The following is an 18,110-nucleotide window of genomic DNA, read 5'->3' on the forward strand; positions in this document are numbered from 1 at the left end:
CGTGAAAAGTTTTGGAATATCAGTTTTGCTGAAGCACGCGCTCGAAAGCTGAAACTTCGAATCGGGACGAGATTGACTGTGCTCTGTGACACGGTAAACCAAACTGATCGCTCGCTCGTTCGCGAAACGTATGGTAATGTCTTTGCTGACTGCCAGCGAGAATTTTATAACGTCTCGTCGCGTGGCTGAATTTATCGGACCTGGTAATCTTGTAACGTCGTTAACGTATAACTCGTAAAAGACAATTAAAATCGCAATTAGCCATGATAACGTTGACAATGGCAGATAATTATTATTATATATCGAAGCGTTTATTAATTGGCCCAATCTCGCGGTACGATTCTACAAGGTATGCCGTAAAAGATAGTAAATCATCGCTTAATGAATGTAAAATGAACGTGCGTTAATGTTAAATAAATAACCGGCATTGTTACGAACGATGCCGACTGCGTAGAGAAGTTCGTAATCAGCATATGAATTAATACGTAATTATCTGAATATACGGTGCAGTGAGATAATATAGAGAAAACGTGAAACGATGCGGTCACGATATTTCAAAGAAAAATCAAGCTTGTCGCTGTAGGCGTGTTTTGAAACATGTAACTCTTTTATCACGTACGAACAATGGAGCCAGTATATTTTAAAGAATCACTCGAGCTCGTACACGTCGATGATTTTTAAAGGCGGTTCATTAAAAATAGAATAAATGGTAATTACGCTGCGTCGAATCTATTCAGTCAGATTACATCAGTGCGCTCGCAGTTTTGACAAAAAGCTGCCCCGGCCATTCAGTATGTGTAAATAATTTTAAATGAAGTTAAATATGAGTGATTTTTGAATATATCGAAGTTGAAATCAATATTCCTGATTTAAATATTCAATACATCACTGTGTACCTATGGGCGTTGAATTGGTAAACGCAATTACGAAAAATGAAAAACATTCATGTGATACATTCGAATCATTAATATCAAACAGCGAACGTTATCCTATAAAAGTATTAACGTGGTATTAAATTATAATGAGAAAAAAAAGGTAGCTGAATAAATGATTTTTCAACTAGTATAAAATTCCTTGAATGACAAAAATTTATTACGGTAATTTTTCGTCCGTCCACTTTTTATGATCGACCGATCAGTTAACCAACCAATTTAGCTAAAAGCAATTTTTTATTTAATTATCTTGTTTTATCGACGCTTTAACGAAACAGCAGATGCAACTTGATACTCAACATTAATTGCATGCAAATGCAAAATTAATGTAGTGACATCGTCTTAATTACCTGTCAAATATTTCGCAATTGCTCTGAGTGACTCCGCTTGTATTTACTTTTGCATTTCTTTCAAACTGTTTCCACGAACAATTTATCACGCACGATTTAATTATGGCTTTCGCTGAAAAATTTGCGATTTAATTTAAGCGGTAGCGACTTTAGAATTTCGATAAATTAATGGATGAATCTTGTCAAATAGTATTCCTCGTCTCATAAACGTTGATAACGAACAGCACGAGCACTTAAGGAGGAATTAAACATATTGGAGAAAGTAGAACTGTAATGTGACAAAAATATTCGTTGCAACTTTTACAGAAACCTAAAGGGCCAATCTCTCTTACAATCACGATCTCGTGCTAATGCGATTAATCTCAATGACAAACGCTTCTTATTTATCGCGTTAGAGATAGGAAAAAAAAACGAAAAAAGTAAAAAGTACGTTTTTTAACACGTACAGCATAGCTATACTTACTGTTAGTCATCGAGCGTGGATATAAATAGCGTACGTGTACAGAGATGGAAGTGAAACAGTCGATCAGGCTGGTAACGTACATATTTGTTGAAAACGTAGACAGTCGGGCTCGCAGACAGGCCAAATGGAAAGTGTAAGTAGAGGGGAAAGCGCGCACTATTGTTCCACCCTCTTTCCCAGGTTTCAGAAGCGTTCGCAGCAAGTGCATTTTGTTGTGTACTCAGAAATCTGTTATTCAATTTGAAATGGCTTTATCGCGCGTCTGAAACCAACCCCAGATTTCGCATTGATGCCAAACTACATGGACTATGAAATCTCTTCCCAACAGGCGCACATGCGTGGCTCTGCATGCGGCATGTAGCCTGGCTTTTCTCTACACTTATGTGAACTACCAACACCACTGGTAAAATCGAGTGCTCGGAAGTTCCCGGCCGATACTTTCCATGTATTCGTCCGAACATATGCATGTGGAAACGGAAACGATTGCAAACTAAAACAGATATGCAATGACGTGGTATACTTTGGCATACGTAACGATAAAATGATTAAACAAGAAATTTTCGACTAGCACATAGTGCTCGCAACCACACAAACATCCAATAATACGGTTTCGCGTAATATCGGTTGTTTATCCAATGGAAAATTCGTGTAATATATGTTCTGAGATAAAAGAACGGGAAAATCATACAGAATAATTATTATCGACATTCTTTTCCTGGATGCAACATATTCAATCGAAAAACGGTAATAGCATTTCAATTTCATGTGTACTAAAGTTATTTCTTTTCAATTGGATCATCCTACACAGCTAGGAAATTAATAAGCAGGACAAAGGCTGTTGTTAAATATAAATCCACCTGGTTCTATCGATCGGTTGGAGGACAGGATTGTAACAAGATGCCGGACGAAGCGAGATCGTGAAGAATAATAGAAGTTTTGTCATTAAACGAACGTTTAAATTCGAGACCTTAGATCAGCGTCTGCCAATTAGAGCGAAAGCAAGGTCGAGACGCGGCGCTGCGAATTCCGCGTTTGCTGTCCGCGCGTGCTACTCAAGTATGGTAATACGATGAGAAGGAAAACGAGTCTGGCCTTCCACCAGTATACCTGTTGTACTTCAATTAAATTGAGCCACCTGAGAGGCAAGCCCTTTTACTAATGTACTCGTTGTGAGCTTTGATCTACCTACAGTTTGTATCATACTCCTTTGTATTATTTTATCGCGTCACAAATGCTTTCTATAGTAAATGATTATAGAGAAATCTCATGGATAAAAAATATCTTAAACGTTACGCTTGAGACACAAGCGAAAAAGATTTACATCGTTTTGAAATATTACGTTTACCGAAAATAATGCATTTTATAATACAAACATATACATATAATAGGGTTAACAAAATACTGAGTAATTTCGTAGCACAAGCATATAAACTGACACTGTATAAAATACATTATTTAAAAATAAAAATTCAAAAAAAGCAAGTCACGGAAAAGTTTGAAGATTTAAAACGTATTACGTATACATATACATAACAATCCGAACGCGTCGAATTACTTTCGGTTGCCCGCCAAAAACTAGTCGAGGCGACACGACGATAGCGCCACGCTCTGTCAATGATAAAACTCGTTCAAAGATATTTGCAAAGTTAGGTTAAAAAGATTAAATGAGAAAATTGCATGTTTTTAAACGAAATACCGTATGAAAATCAAAATTCTCTGTGACTTGTCCCCAGTTACGGTTATTCCCCGAATGACAATTCAATATTGAAGATACCCGGCGATATTCGTAGCGAGTTAGAAAAAAAGAGGGAAAAAATGGCGGAACTGAAACAAAATCGTCGAATAGGACGCGAATGCAAATACAGAAAAGGTACTCACACAGGATCACGTAGAGGTGCGTGCAGTCGAGATTCAGGCAGAAAGGCAGAGGTGGGTTCTCCTCTCAGGTTTGCAGGTACGTGCACGTAGGTATACGCGCACTCGATTGGCGTCGACCGGCGTCCCGGGAGGGGCGCGACGCCAGCCAAGAACGAACGTTGATACTAAACCGCGGGCCGAGCTGCTCCGAACGACAGTTCAACGAGCGTGTGTTCCGAGGCCGGATCACGGTGGTCCATACGACCGATTCGCGTTTAAATTTCACTAGCGGCCGCGTGTTCGCGAAACTGTCAATCAGTGACGTTCGTCGGTCGGTCCACTGCGATGCGTTTCACGCGCGAAATCAATCTCGACTGAGAAGTATCGAATCGCAATTTCGAGGTTATCCACCTTAATCGAGAATCGATATTTACAGTAATCCCATCCCGATGGTTTCGAATTGCCTATTGGTAAGTGTGATACAATATGGTGGACTAGAATCGCGCGCGATGATAACGTGGAAATTTAACCTAGAATATCGATCGAGTAGATCCGTGTACGACTAGGACCAGTTAGACGTACACGTGAATCCTTCGTTGGAACGGTGTGTTATCGTGTAGAATACTTTGCAAGGAGTGTCGTCGTCGAGCGGGATTGTCTTCTGGAATTGATCGAAGCATGATTAGTAACTAATTTTGACGACAACGCCGTTCGGATTTGTGACACGACTATAGTGTGCGTATATAGTCTATGTATACGTGTGTGTAACCGTGTACGTGTGTGTGTTTACATTGAATCAGTGCTCGTTGGCAACATCATGATCCGTCGACGTGAGTGCGATCGAGTACTCTGGAGTGCTACAGAGGGTGTTTCTAGTGCAAGCTTCGGGGTTGCCGTCTGCGTGTGGGTTTCGAGATGCGTCCTGTGGTGCATCAGCCACGAGTAACTGCAATTGGAGGCCGGTGTAGCCGTATATATACCGGTAACTTGGCCACGAGTGACCGTAGTGTGCCGACTAACCGCTGGAGTAATTAATCCGACGTATGTGCGGACAGACATCCTCGTTTCTCTACGCAGAGTCAATCACTGACGTCGATTCAGAATCTAGGGCTCGTCGTTTGATTACAGCCTCGAAAGATTAGAGTCTTGATTGGAATTTACTTGATACATAGAGAATAATGACAATCGATGGAAAGATAACCGAAGGGCACAATCGTAAACGACAGAATCAAAATCACCGACAAGTTAATCGCGTGAGAACGATTAACCATTAAAGAGATAAAAAGAAATATATATATATATATTGAGAGAGAAAAAGAGAGTGTTATTCAAGAACAATGTTCCAATTCCTTCACGCATAGCTAATCAGATTCGATCTACCGCTTATGCAGCTGTAAAACGTCTATGTTACCGGATCAGCAGACGACTTCACTCTACGTCGCATTTCGAACGAGGAGATTAATTAAAATAGAAAAACACAAGTTTCGGTACTGTCAAACTCGTCGATATTGACACGATACTGTTACACAGAATTGATGTTTCGTGTTGATAAACATTGTCTGTTACTACGACGCGCACCGGTGTTTATGTCTTTTTCAGTAAGTAACCGACTGATCATCGACCGCGTGCCTATCGCACCGTCCGACGTCAGTCGCTTATCGCAATCGAAACAATGTATCGTATCGAAGATTAAAGCCAGTAGAGTTATGCGCCTCGTTTAAGCGACACGTTCGAAATAAGTGCACGATACAGAAATAATTCGATCGATTTACGAAAATATTTCCGACAATATTATATCCGACAAAGTCGTGCAGTGTTTTTATCTTGACGTTCTGCGCATCACGTGGTTTCTCGCCAGGAAAAAAAGACATTCTTCTTGACTTTTCGTTAAGTTAATTAACCGGCGAGCAACGTTCATCGACGTCCATATTTGAAAGTTGCTGAACACGTATCTTGGCGGACAAAGTAAATGAACGACGCCGATTACCCGAATAGATAATTAATCAGGACCAAGCGAAAGGAGGCATTCGTTCTGCACGACCAATCATCGGCCCGATGTCCTGATCACCTTACAGTGTATACATCATTCAGCTCGATTGGAATGGAACGTCTTAATTAATAATCACGCGAACCTATTGAAATTCGTGTGCCGTTTCGCATATTAAGAGGGGTAATTAAAGAGAAAAGGAGTAATTAAAGAAGCAAGGCGAACGAAGAAAGGGTCAGAAACGAAGCGTGGAATCTGCAAGTGGACTTGGCCGACCTCATCGTCTACTTTTTACCTCGTTTCGCGAACACCGAAAAAGAGTTCTCACACCGCACGCGAGAGGGACCTTAGACACGCACGCACGCATTCACGCACCCCTTTCGAGGGAAGAACTCGAGAAGCAGAAAAACCCCGTGCCCTCGGTCATCTCGATTTTTTCGTGGTTTTTTCAATCCTGCCCAGTGGCCAGTTTTGCTGTTCGTATCGTGGAATTGCTGCACGCCGATCGAAGGTGAGTCGAACTCGAACCAATCTATTCTTTTACCTTTTCGTTCTTCTCCATCGCATATTGCACGTTGCTGTAAATTGAACAATTACATTGCGGATCAATATTTACAGCATAACAACGATGATATTCGATTCGCGTATTTATTTTATACTTTCGCATAATATAAGCAGCATTATTGCATGAGAGCGTCGTTTCTCGAAACTCGACCACCGCGTACCATACTTGACCTTGTTCACGAATTACAATCATTTCTCTGTTCCGGTAATTCTTTTGACAAATTGCGTTGGCGTAACTAATTTCTGTAGCTGTCAGCCGGCCTGGTATATTAAACCAAGGGAGTATTGTTTCGATTGGCAGTAGAATCCCCATGCGACCCAAACATGTGCAACATGAAAATAATCGTAGCTCAAAATTGAGGTCGCATAGTACATTTTTTTGCATGTCCTCGAGCAATATCGCAGCACTGCGATGCCAATTGTATAAATTCGCGATGGTTATATGTATTGTTGTTTTTTATTTCCATAGTTATCGTAAACGGGAAATATTATTAAATAATACTTCCCAAATGATACTTGCAAATAATTCGCGTTCTAAATAACTCTCGAATCGTATCGGTAAAAAGAATGGAAATAAACTTTGTTTTAATACCGATGCATAAAAGTAATGGAGTACGCATACGTGTCTAGACGACGAAACGCTCGAGCTTTCGGATATGTATTACGTATAGACGTATCGTCATTGACGAAGAGCAGCAATAGCTTTTGTACCTGTAGAAGAGTTTCGTCTCTCCACTCATGCTGCACTATGCCGCGAAAGTCGTGTATTCGTGTCTGTCGCTAGCAAATCCTTGAAATCGAATTTTCCGAGACGAGGGTCCTCTTGGGGATGGAAAAGGAGGGAGAAAGAGTGCTGGACTGGCGAGTGGGAGAAAATTTGTACGTCAGTATGGCCGGGACGAAAAAGAAAGTACTTGTGTCGAGCGAACGTGCCGATTTTGCGTGTCGACGTTTCCGTGCAATTTAGTCGCATACGATTTATAAAATTGTGAGTGTAGCCACCGCGGGGTTATAGTAGCTATAAAAGAGCACAAACTTTATTGGTCAAATTTCTTCGCGTTCGAGAATGCAGAAAGGCTACATCGGTAGTTTGCTAGTCGAATTGCGCTTAGACGGTAGAACAAAACGACTTATACATTCGCGCGTAAATTTAGAGAAAATTAGTATCGTTGATCTTTGTACTACACAGATTGTCGAAAAATTGGTACTCTTTTATATAGATTATATTTCACATTTGACGAGAGTTCTTGAAATTATATTTGTACGATATCGTTACACGATGTTCGGGAAACGTGCAATCTTCAGGTAAAGTAGAATAATGGAAGCATTTCGCGTTTAATTCATACAATCACGTATTCGAAGCATCGAAGGTTCGTACAGGAGTGGAAAATTCTGATCGTACGAGAATGTATCGACTATTGTCGGTTAAATCGAGCATTGTCTCTGGCCGAAGCTGCAAAATATAATACATTTCTACAAAGCCGCACGCGAGTCGACACGTCCATTAGAGGCGAGGACGTTTAACAGAAATTGTGTGACGTTTCGCATGGGCATTGTATACGGCGGACAAGCGTAGGTATGCCCAAATAAATAGACCGTGTTACATAAAGAGCCCTTGTTTAAATTATATCCACGAAGGTATTGCGCTTGTTCTCCCGCGCGGGGGAGACAAAATTGCGCCATTTTCCGGAACAAATGGTTCCTACGTCCGGAAGCAATACGCCAACTGTACGAAATTATAACGGATATATCACAACTTTCACCCGCGCTAGAACGCATACATGTAATGTGTGCATGTACGTCTTGGTCTTTCGGCGTGAACACATGATTCATGGTTACGGCACGAACGTAGGAAGAAAATTATCAAACGGCAAGAGGGATCGTTTCCAACTCGGAAAATAGCGTGCATGTCAATTACCGATCTGAGTCGGTTAATCATGCTACTACAAATCGGCTTTATGATATCCAGAAGTGGACTCGTCTGGCTATAATTTTAATCTAGATCCATTTCACGCGATGAATCCGTTTATTCTCGATATAAACGAAGCTATTGTTTGAAAGTATTGCCTTCTGAATAAAAATTTGAATATAGATAGGAAATAACGCGAGATCTTAGATCGATCGAGAACGTCGAACAACAAGTACATTATACTCAACCTGCTTCGTTTTTTATTCCACTGGACGGATCATCGTTTAACGAACCTCCGTGCGGAACGAAACGAGGCTGATGGAAAAATTTGCGGATAGATTCGACGCGTAAGCGATCGCTGGAACTAATAACCAGTTATAGCTAATAACACTCGTGAAAAAAGAGAGGCATCAATTAAGGACATAACAAACGCGATACACCGTTCCTAAAAGTCAAGCGTGGCAACAATGCAACACTATGCCTCCTGGTGTTAAACGTGGATCCACAAGCGCCCCAAGTGGCCGTATATTTAAGAACGATGCGTCTCTCCGAAACGTACAAACTGGTTTCGGGATACTCCTCCCTCGTGCTCGGCTTATTCTCTTTCTCGTACTCCATCTCCCTCGAAGGAGAGTCGATCAAGCTTCTCTCGAGTGCGTTTCGGGGCCTCCCGTCTTATTTCCGAGGTTCTATCTCGGCGAAAAATCTATGTCAACCGACATGTTGACACGTGTTTATACGTAGACCGGTCGTGCGAGCGCGAGCACACGTAAAATCAGACACGTTAGAGTAGAAAGTGAGAGAGGTGGAGTAGATGACAGAGTAGGAGGAAGAGTTGGAGGAACGGAAAAGATGGAGGCGGGAGGAAAGGTAGACGGACGTGGCGGAAGAAGAAAGAGAGGGTGGGCGCCGGGTTGGAAGTCGAGTTACTGGTATGCAGTGTCGGATTTCGCCTCGTCCGTCGGAAGAACGCGCTAGACGAAGAAGAGAACGGAACGTGGTGTACAGAGAGGAGTGGAAAAACACAACACTCAAGGTGTGCACGCACACACGCGTAGCACGCATGCTCAGGTTACACCCTTCTCATGAATCAAAACTATTTGAGACGGAGAAAGAGATATGGAACTACGCGCGAGAACGAGGCCAAAAGGGAGACAGGCTGACGTTAAAAGGGATAGGCAGAGAAAGGAAGAAGTACAAAAAGGGTAGATGAAGGAGACAAAGAAAGACGAACTAGGACATACGTGTTTGCTTACAATAAACGGGAGGTCATGCCGCGGTAGCTCTCTCGCGTTCCCTTGATCCCAGATATGAATTTAATTTTATTATGACGTGAACCGTCCGGCACTGCTGCTATCTTCGAATCGTTCTTATGCTCCCCGCAGAGGCGATCGTGTGCGAGTGAGACGACTTTCCTTCGCGGTTAGCTTAGAATGGTCTATTTCACTTTGGTGCTCGGTGACCTTTCGAAATACGGCAAAAGCGGATCGAGGGAAAAGGTGTAATTGAGATGGAGGCGATCGATCGATGCTGAAAATAATATAAATAGATAATAGGTTCTCTTACTCGATGCCATGCGAGCCGCGCAAGCCGTTTTGCGATTTTCAAGGGAGTATAATCAGAGATAGGACCAGGGATTATTGTTCTTCTCGATCAGGCGGGCATATTCTATGAAATCGACGAAACCGATCGTGATCGAGAATCGTGACAGATAGATATGCATGCCAAGGTTTTCTCAGAGAAATGAACGTTTCTAGTGGTACAAACGAAAGGATGAGCAGAACTTAGCAGGAGTTTAGTTTCGCTTCTCCGATATGTCATATAGATTCTCAAACGATTAAGAAGATTTAAAGATTCTCTTTTGCCATCTGAATCATTCTTTTTTTACATTGACGTACAGGGAATATCAGTTCTTGAAATTAAACAAAAAATGTTTTCAGCTTTCTCGCAAATACATATTGCCCGTATACATATATCTTGACGAGCTTATATATTAATATGTAGTACCGAGTAGGTGGTAATCGCATTGTGATTTAGAAATAATCTTCCACCTAGCCTTTCACTGTAATCGTTGATCGAACGATCGGTGACGCGGCGTGTATAATTTGCAAGTGAAACTCTCGCGTAGAATCGAAGGCGAACAAGTTGCATACAAGTAACTCTCAATGGTAGCTTGCTATTATTATTTTAATTAAATCTGGCATTATGGTCTAGAAATAGGAAAGCAATTTTATTGCTTTCATGAACCTATTGCTTATCTACGCATCTTAACGTCCGTGAAGAGACTCGGAAGAAATCTGATAGTTGTATTGTTGCGTTTTAATTGTTACTCAATTGCTACGCGATTGTTACTTATTATCGATTCGTTGCAGCGTGGTACGTACAGTGTGTTCCACGAATTTTATTACCGTAACGCCTGTAGGAAAGCGTATTACCGGAAAAGTTTAACCACGCGCGAGATCATTGAAACGGAGATCGTCTCGGTGCGTTTCTATTTAGAGGAACGTAGGGATAGGAGCAGGTCACTATACAGCCCGGTAACTAGATACTTCAGAAGTCCTCGTTATAATAATTCCGCGAGTGTAACAGTCGCGCCTCGTGAACCGATATTAAAAAGGCATTGTCGTTGGGCGTATCGGTGAATCACTCTTACGATTCCGTCGAACAATGCGACGTCGACGTTATTAGCATTTTGCTCGATCTCAATGCAATTCAGCTGGATTCTATTGATCCGTGGAAAATACTTTCGCTCGACAACGTTGACCCCGCCGACGCTGCAATACCGATGTAATTAATTCTTTCTCAGGAATTTCATTGGGCTTCCCTCGCGACACGCTAAGAACCGCCGGCAGATTTTATACGCGGCTACTCGCCATTTTTTACTCATTAACGTAATGAAAACTGGCTGCTCCTTAACGCTGGGTGTCTAATTAAAGAATTCGAAAGCGTCTAATCGACGAATGACGCCCGTTGTCCGGAATGCACATTTATACACGATCAGTGTCTGTGCATCTATATTATGAGCAAATGCATCCTTGGATCGTAAACGATTCTTCTTCTGCTAGCGTGGTATCGAATAACGAAAAAGATCGAAAGCACATCGCATGTGTTCCGTGCGTATTCTTTTCGTTACGCAATATTCGAAGCTGGTAAGTTTAGTAATAAGAACGATCGGAAGAAACAACGATGGGAAAAAAAAGTAAATGGGACGGCTGGCGAAAAGATTGAACGCGAACAAAAACCGAGTTATCCGATACTTCGAAATGCCAACGCATTATCGTAATGAAAACAGCAATGAAAATTGGATTAACGCCATGCTTTATTTCGTTACATGTTCTCCGGGTTGGGTGGCAAAAACGAGATATTGGAAGATTCATCTTGCCATTAAAAACGATCGTAAACTTGCATGTTTCGGTAAAAAATGTACTCGTTAATGGCCTTGATGATTACGCGCTGTTCCTCCGATCCGTCAGTTAAAAAGGAGAAGGTATTTTACATTAACCAACGTCGTTGTTGGACGCCGCAAAAATGAACATTCCTAACGGGCTGATATGAAGCGTCTAGTAACAGTCGACTTTTTGTCGATAACCCGTGTACATTTAAAATTAATGGTCATGTGAAGAATAAACAAAAGAGAAAGAAAAAGTATAGAGAGAAAAGAAAGGATCGACGAATATTCCGTTTGTAGCAGAGACAAATATTCGAAAGATGTTAGACCGATAAAAGACGATAAAGTTGGTTCGTCCGTATAACGTGATTCGATTTTCTCAGCGATTCGATGATTCGCCGTGCGCCGTGATGGCGTAATTCGCTTCCACTTACGTCAGTGGATCAAAATTAACGTGGCCCTTGATGCCACCAAATTTCCATCCCTTTTCGCGTACCAAAAAGGTCCGTGGTTGAGTGCTATCTCTGAAAATCCATAGTGGTTGAGCCCTCGCGGAAGGTGAAATAGCGTGGAATTTGCATTACTAATGTGCAAACTACGTCAAACGAAATACACCAAAGTATTTTACGTTGTATGAATGAATGTGTAGCTTCGGCGTATATGCAGTTACGTAAGCGTGAATAAACAGTCGGAGAAGTATTGTGGCCCTGCGCACATACACGCGTGCACGATGATGTTCGAATAGATACGGGGGCAATACACACGGTAGGAAAATGCGATACGACCTGACCCGGGTATACCACGACCAATCATTCAATTAACCCCGTTGTATACGATCCTCTTGATGCGATTTTATTTAATAAAGCTAATGTCAAACGTTCGGTCTTATAATAGCAGACAGACGAACGCTTCTGCTTCTAGTTCATTAATAGTCGTGCAAGCGCGTTCGAAGGTTCGATATAGATTCGTAGCAAGTAACATGTTCTCTTTGACGCAATCAAGCATATTAAAATGCTATACTGTTTACTATGGTCTAGCGTTGAAATTTTCGATGAAAATACACGATCAACGCGAAGGAATAAAAAGCAATTGGTCACTGCGAAGGCGTTAAAAGAAAACTAAATTATAATCTGACTCGGAAAGAGATCAGAGTGAAACGTCTACTTAGAATCATTATAGGTTACGAGTTTCTTGGCCATGATTCGATTCACTTTGTCTTATTCAGCGGGCTGATGAATACGCGCGAACGAAATGAACACAAGTCGATCGTTGTACGTGTAGCTGCGGCATGCTAGGGAACGTTCGTTATAGACGTTTTCAATGACTACATGCAGCGTCAGTATTAGTTCCGTTTAATTAGGTAGGACGGGTAGGAACGGGGATTGGATCCGTGTAAAGCGTAATCCAAGAGAGATCCCGATTGACCAACTCCGCTGGACCAGAGGCAGCAGCACCAGAGCGGCGGATACTCTGGCCATGCTACGAGTTCCTGTTCTCGTGATAATAGAATCTGCACGTTCCATCGTACCTCGCGAATATTGGCGACCTAGCTGGAAAGAAACGTCGGCTTTGTTTTCGGCTGCGTGTTTAATTAAACACGCATGGCAAATTTCATGTTATCGGATAAACATTGTCGAAGAACGATGAAAGAAATTCCGTTCCAGGCGAACGGTCCTGAATTTTGCAAAATGAGCCAGATAGGAGTAGAAGCCCGGAAAGAAATACTTTATACGTACGACGAGATTCGATGCTTAGGAATCAACAATTATGCTACCGAGATTGCTTGTTTTATATGCATTCGGTCAATTATTTAATTTAGCGGTTCGTGTTGCTGGTATAAAAGCGAACGTACGAGTGTGGTGATTGACTTTTCTCGCAATAAATAAGTAATAATTTTGTCACGCGAACAAGCAGCCGGGTTGTTTTCTGTGGCATAGGCGCTCATTCGCGACAAACAAGAAGCTAAAACGTAAAAATATTTTCCTCGTGAAACAAATTTTCCTAAAGTTATGTCACCGAACGACATTCCGCTTTTAGCTGTACCCTTGCCTATCGGGTGAGCCAAAGTGGCATAGGCTCTCTGGAAGCGGTGTTTTATATCGTCTCATGTACGCGGTTCTATCTCGTAAAATTGTTGTCTCCGCAAAAGCCGCTCTCTCCTCTTCTTTCCTTTCCTTCCAGCGACTGTAATCCACCGGTTCTTTGTCATATTTCCGTCTGTCGCTCATATTTTCCGTAAGACGAATTTTCTTCGTTTTTCTCTCGTTATCGTCATTTCTTTCGCCATGGATAAATAAAATCCAATATTACGCGTTTCGTGCAAGCTCGTTCGTACGCGAATCTTAACTTATTCGATTTTTAACGACGATCTCGGGATTATTGTTCGGTCCGTAACGTGGAATTAATATCGGAACGAAGTTATTCGTTCTAATACAGAGTGAATTAATTTTATTAATAGCTCGCATTGTACGAGTGATTTTACAGGAGTTGCGTCGTCTGCTCGAATGGACGATCGAATTAAATCCCGATGGAGCTACCCGGCACACGACAGAAGGTAGTAGTTTTCGCATAGGCTGCCGACTTGCGCACTCTTCTTTTTCTCCCTTCCTCTCTCCGGGCTTCTTCGTTTCTTCGCGGCAGGACGCAGCTACCAGTCAGATGAATAGATAGCGGCTAATTTTCAGCGTTCATTAGAGCTTGCTTGGTCTCTCTCTTCCCCCCCCCCCCCGTCTCTCTCTTTCTCTTTCTTTTTCTGTACGCGTGTACTTCTCGTTGCGCTCGCGAGACACGTACCACTGCGAGTATACCAATGGCTGTGAATCAGTACAGAGAAAGAGAAAGAGAGCCCGCACCGACTAAACGGGCACACGTACTCAGCCTCGTAGCAACCGCGGAGATCGCAGCGGGGAACATAGAGGCATGCCAAGAGAACAAATAAAGAGATCCGGCATCCAGGAGAAATCTAATTCCTAATTGGTGCTTCGCTCTCTGTACTCTGCTCGTGTCGGTTATCTACCGCTATCGAAGCGCACGACCGGACTCGGCTATTACCGCCAGCCTCTGCAGAAAAGGATACAACGAACACCGCGACCGTGGAAAGGGTGGCGCGCGGACTTGCCAAGAGAAAGAGGGCGAATAATGGTTGCGGTTTATCTGTCAGACACAAAAGGGGGTCGAAACTGCCGAATCCACGCGAGTATACAGATAGAAAGAGAAAGAGAAAGAGAGAATCGGTACGATGCCTGAGGGTAGGAGGCTAAAGCTCTCCCGGGCTCGATTACAAAAATTGAATGTAGCCTCACCTGTCAGTCGGCGCAACAGACTGCACGTTACCGCGTTAGATACAGCCGCGGATCATTTTATATCAGCGCACCGCCGGGACCGGGACTCGGTCGTTCGCATATTAAATTGGTCCGCGAAGGGGCTGTCCGGGTGTCGTTTGCAATCATCGGGAATCGCGCACGTCGTTTACGACCATGGTAATTTCCATCAGCTACCGCGACAACTTTACCTCCGCGGTTATATTTTTCATCGCGGTAGTCTGTGATCGCTTCGCTATTAGGAAAACGCGTAACGTTATCGATCTTTTAAATATTTACAGAGACGTTCGGCCGAGCGACACGCAAAAAGCTATCAATGTAAGAAACAAGTTGTTACGTTCGCGTGTCTTCGATCTTCCGTATATGATCCTGTTACCAATATACGTCCATTAAGAGCGATATTACGCGTAGGTAGGTAGATATAAATAGACAGGTTCGAGCTTCGTAACGTAACTTCGAGTTATGTACACAGATACAGGAATTCGACGCGTTAGCCGGTGGTTTTAATGGAATACCTTTTGTCTGGCAGACACTTTCCGCGAATGAAGACGCAAAAGTAGCCCGTTAACCGGCCGGCAAGTCCCTCTGACAGCGAGACGTTAGCCACAGTTATTATTCAGTCTCTCACCTCCCACGTCCGTGTTTATTCGCATACAAATGTGCCGTCGGGAGTGTCATAACTGCACTCGATCACGACGTAGTTCACGGCACCGGTGACGCCGTCTATTTTTCTTCTGGCCGTTCCTCGTGTTAGCATCCGGGCCGGACAATGAACGTACAAATACAAGCCGGACCAGCGCGCCGCGGCGAGATCTCGGTATTCTTATGCTAAAATCGTTGACGTCCGAGCTGACACGGTTTTTCGAGCGGCGATCATTCAACGCCTCGGCCACGGACCCGACGCGTTGTTCCCCTGTGTGTTACTCTTCGCATGCTAATCAACGAGTCGATGTTAAATTGCGCGTATCGCGACCGACTGTCCGCTTTTCATAAACACGACTAGGCTCCTGTAAATACCTGGCTATTCCGCCGTACGACGTCCGCGCACCGGTGAAAATATATAACCCTCTGACTTTTGTGGCCGGATTAACTCGTGGAAATATTACTGTACCAGCGAAGAATTTATTGACCGGAAAAGTGGCATCGTTGTTCCTTGCGGAAAATGAGGCGAGCATTTTTTAGAGGACATAGAGTGACTCGATTGTTACGAATATCGAGAATTCCGGAACTGTTCCGTAACACGCGAAATATTTTACATGGAGTTTGAAAATAGAATTGTAGATATATGTATTTCTACGTGTAGATTCATTCCAAGTGTAGGTACTCGAAAACTACTTCCGATTGCAAGTCGGTAGTTTGAACGAGACAGGCAATCTGAAGTACGTGTTGCAGAGTGCTGCTTCGATTTCAGTTGCATCGGTAATGAATCTTCAGTCACGCAACTAATAGAAAGATGCAATTTGATCAATTATCGGACAAGTCGAAGGACGTTCCTCCGGCAGGAATATAGCCATTATCTGTCATATTCAGAGTTCAATCGTTGGTCTGGCAAGGTTTTTTTCTCGCGGTGAGACACATCTGTTTATCAAATTAAGGCGCAGTAGTGTCATCTGATAGGGGTATGACTCACATCGGTGCACGTTGGTGTGTTCGTGTCGTTGATAGTTTCGAGTGTGCAGCGTATCGCGAGCGGGCGAGAACTCGAAAAGCGGTGTTCCTAGTAATTTGCATTCGAAAAGGTGAAACGTAAAAAGATTGAGAAAAGATTGTAAAGTGGGATGGGGGATGAAAGAAAGAGGAGTCGCTTGGAAGAGAGGTATGCAAAACACGGGGAAGTATCTTTCTGAGAATAAACGACGGGCTACCTGTGGTGCTCTTAGCCATTCTGTAATTGGCCGCGCAAAGTGAAACGCATTCTTATTTTCCCCGTTGCGCTTGCTCCCATTTGAACGGGACGTACACTCTTAACTGCAGCGGCTTCTAAGCACCGGATATACGATAATTGCTTGCAACTGTCGCGAGGGCAGTGCAATTCTAAAAACAGGTCTCTCTTTCCGCCTTCGTGCTGCAACGAAAATCTCACTTGCTCGGCCTACTGCCTGTGATTTCCAGAATTGCGACGGTTGGTCCGTAATTGCGGTCGAAATAATCGGCATTAGTCTCGGTGACCTCTCGACAGTGGACCAATTTCGTTTCATAAGGCGAACAACGTTCTTTCCAAAGAATATTAATTGTTGGTAAAAATTTCGTGAATCGATCAAACGATAAGGAAGAAATTTATGGCAAATACTATTTATGTGAAATTCGATGGGGGTTGAGGAATCGTCGAAATTTGATACCCATTTGTCGAATGGGTGTAACGTCTACCGCGTAGCCTGCACGAAATACTTTCCCTTAGTTTCTGTTTCGGAACGATCGGGCGAAGCCTACGAAATCGATATGCATTATGGATTTGTCGAGCTATGGTCGCGTTTCAAAATAAATCGGCGTACAAAGTGCGGCGGGAGCAAAAGTTGATCTATTCTATAGTCATACGTATAGGACGGCGGATCGCTGCCGACGCTCGTAATGCGAGCAATTTATTCGTTACAGTCGGCCTGATTCAAGTTCGACACGACGACCCCGTCCCCACGGCCCTCTTATTCAAATCGTATCTTCCAGGAGCCATTTTCGATCACAACAACGGTATTGACAAAACCGTTTCCTCATGTAAAATGCATGAGGACAGATTTTTTTCTCCTTTTGCAGTGGCGGCGGCTACGTAAAAGTCACACTTGGAATTTCGCGCTTCTCTTCTGGAAACGCGTCACCTTGCCGCCCGTCTGGAAAACGCTCGGTTCTCATTGTCATTTTCTCCGAGATTCCACCAAGCCCCGACACAACTACGTGCAACTTCCGTTTCGTTTTTGTTCCATTTCGTTTTCCCCGGATTCTCTTTCGTTTATCGGCCCCATCTCCGTCGAAAGGCAAACAGGAGGTAGCAACGCGGGCACCGCTGTAAACGCAATTTTAATAAAACGCCGACGCATCTCGCAATAACGCGGTAAACTCTGCCGGAGGTACGATCCACCGGTTGTACGTATCGGCGAACGATGAAACTCGATTTCGAAAACGTCGGGGAAGCGTAATGGGGAAAAATGAGTTTTAAAAGTAAATGCGGGAAAACGCAAGAGGGGAGAGGAGCATTCCCTGGCTACGACGGCTGGTGCGGCCTGAACGCGGCGCCGAATGGCGCCCACTAAAAAGGTCTCTCGACTCACCCTGCCGCGTCCCTTCCTCTTCCCGCCTCTCTTGGGCCACAGAAAATTGCAGTATCTCGGATTAAGAAGTAAAATAGCTT

At 43.2% G+C, this 18,110-nt stretch overlaps 1 protein-coding gene across 1 annotated transcript in view; it reads left to right on the top strand.

Moving 5' to 3' along the window:
* The first annotated feature begins 3,819 nt into the window (after positions 1 to 3,819).
* LOC126919093 (latrophilin Cirl-like) overlaps positions 3,820 to 18,110 on the top strand; it is a 364,340-nt gene continuing 350,049 nt past the window's right edge. The window contains exon 1 of the mRNA XM_050727769.1: positions 3,820 to 6,100. The gene's annotated coding sequence lies outside the window, so the exon portion shown is untranslated. The remainder of the gene's footprint in view (positions 6,101 to 18,110) is intronic.

This window comes from Bombus affinis, chromosome 8, assembly GCF_024516045.1.
Source record: "Bombus affinis isolate iyBomAffi1 chromosome 8, iyBomAffi1.2, whole genome shotgun sequence".
NCBI classification, from domain to species: Eukaryota; Metazoa; Arthropoda; class Insecta; order Hymenoptera; family Apidae; genus Bombus; species Bombus affinis.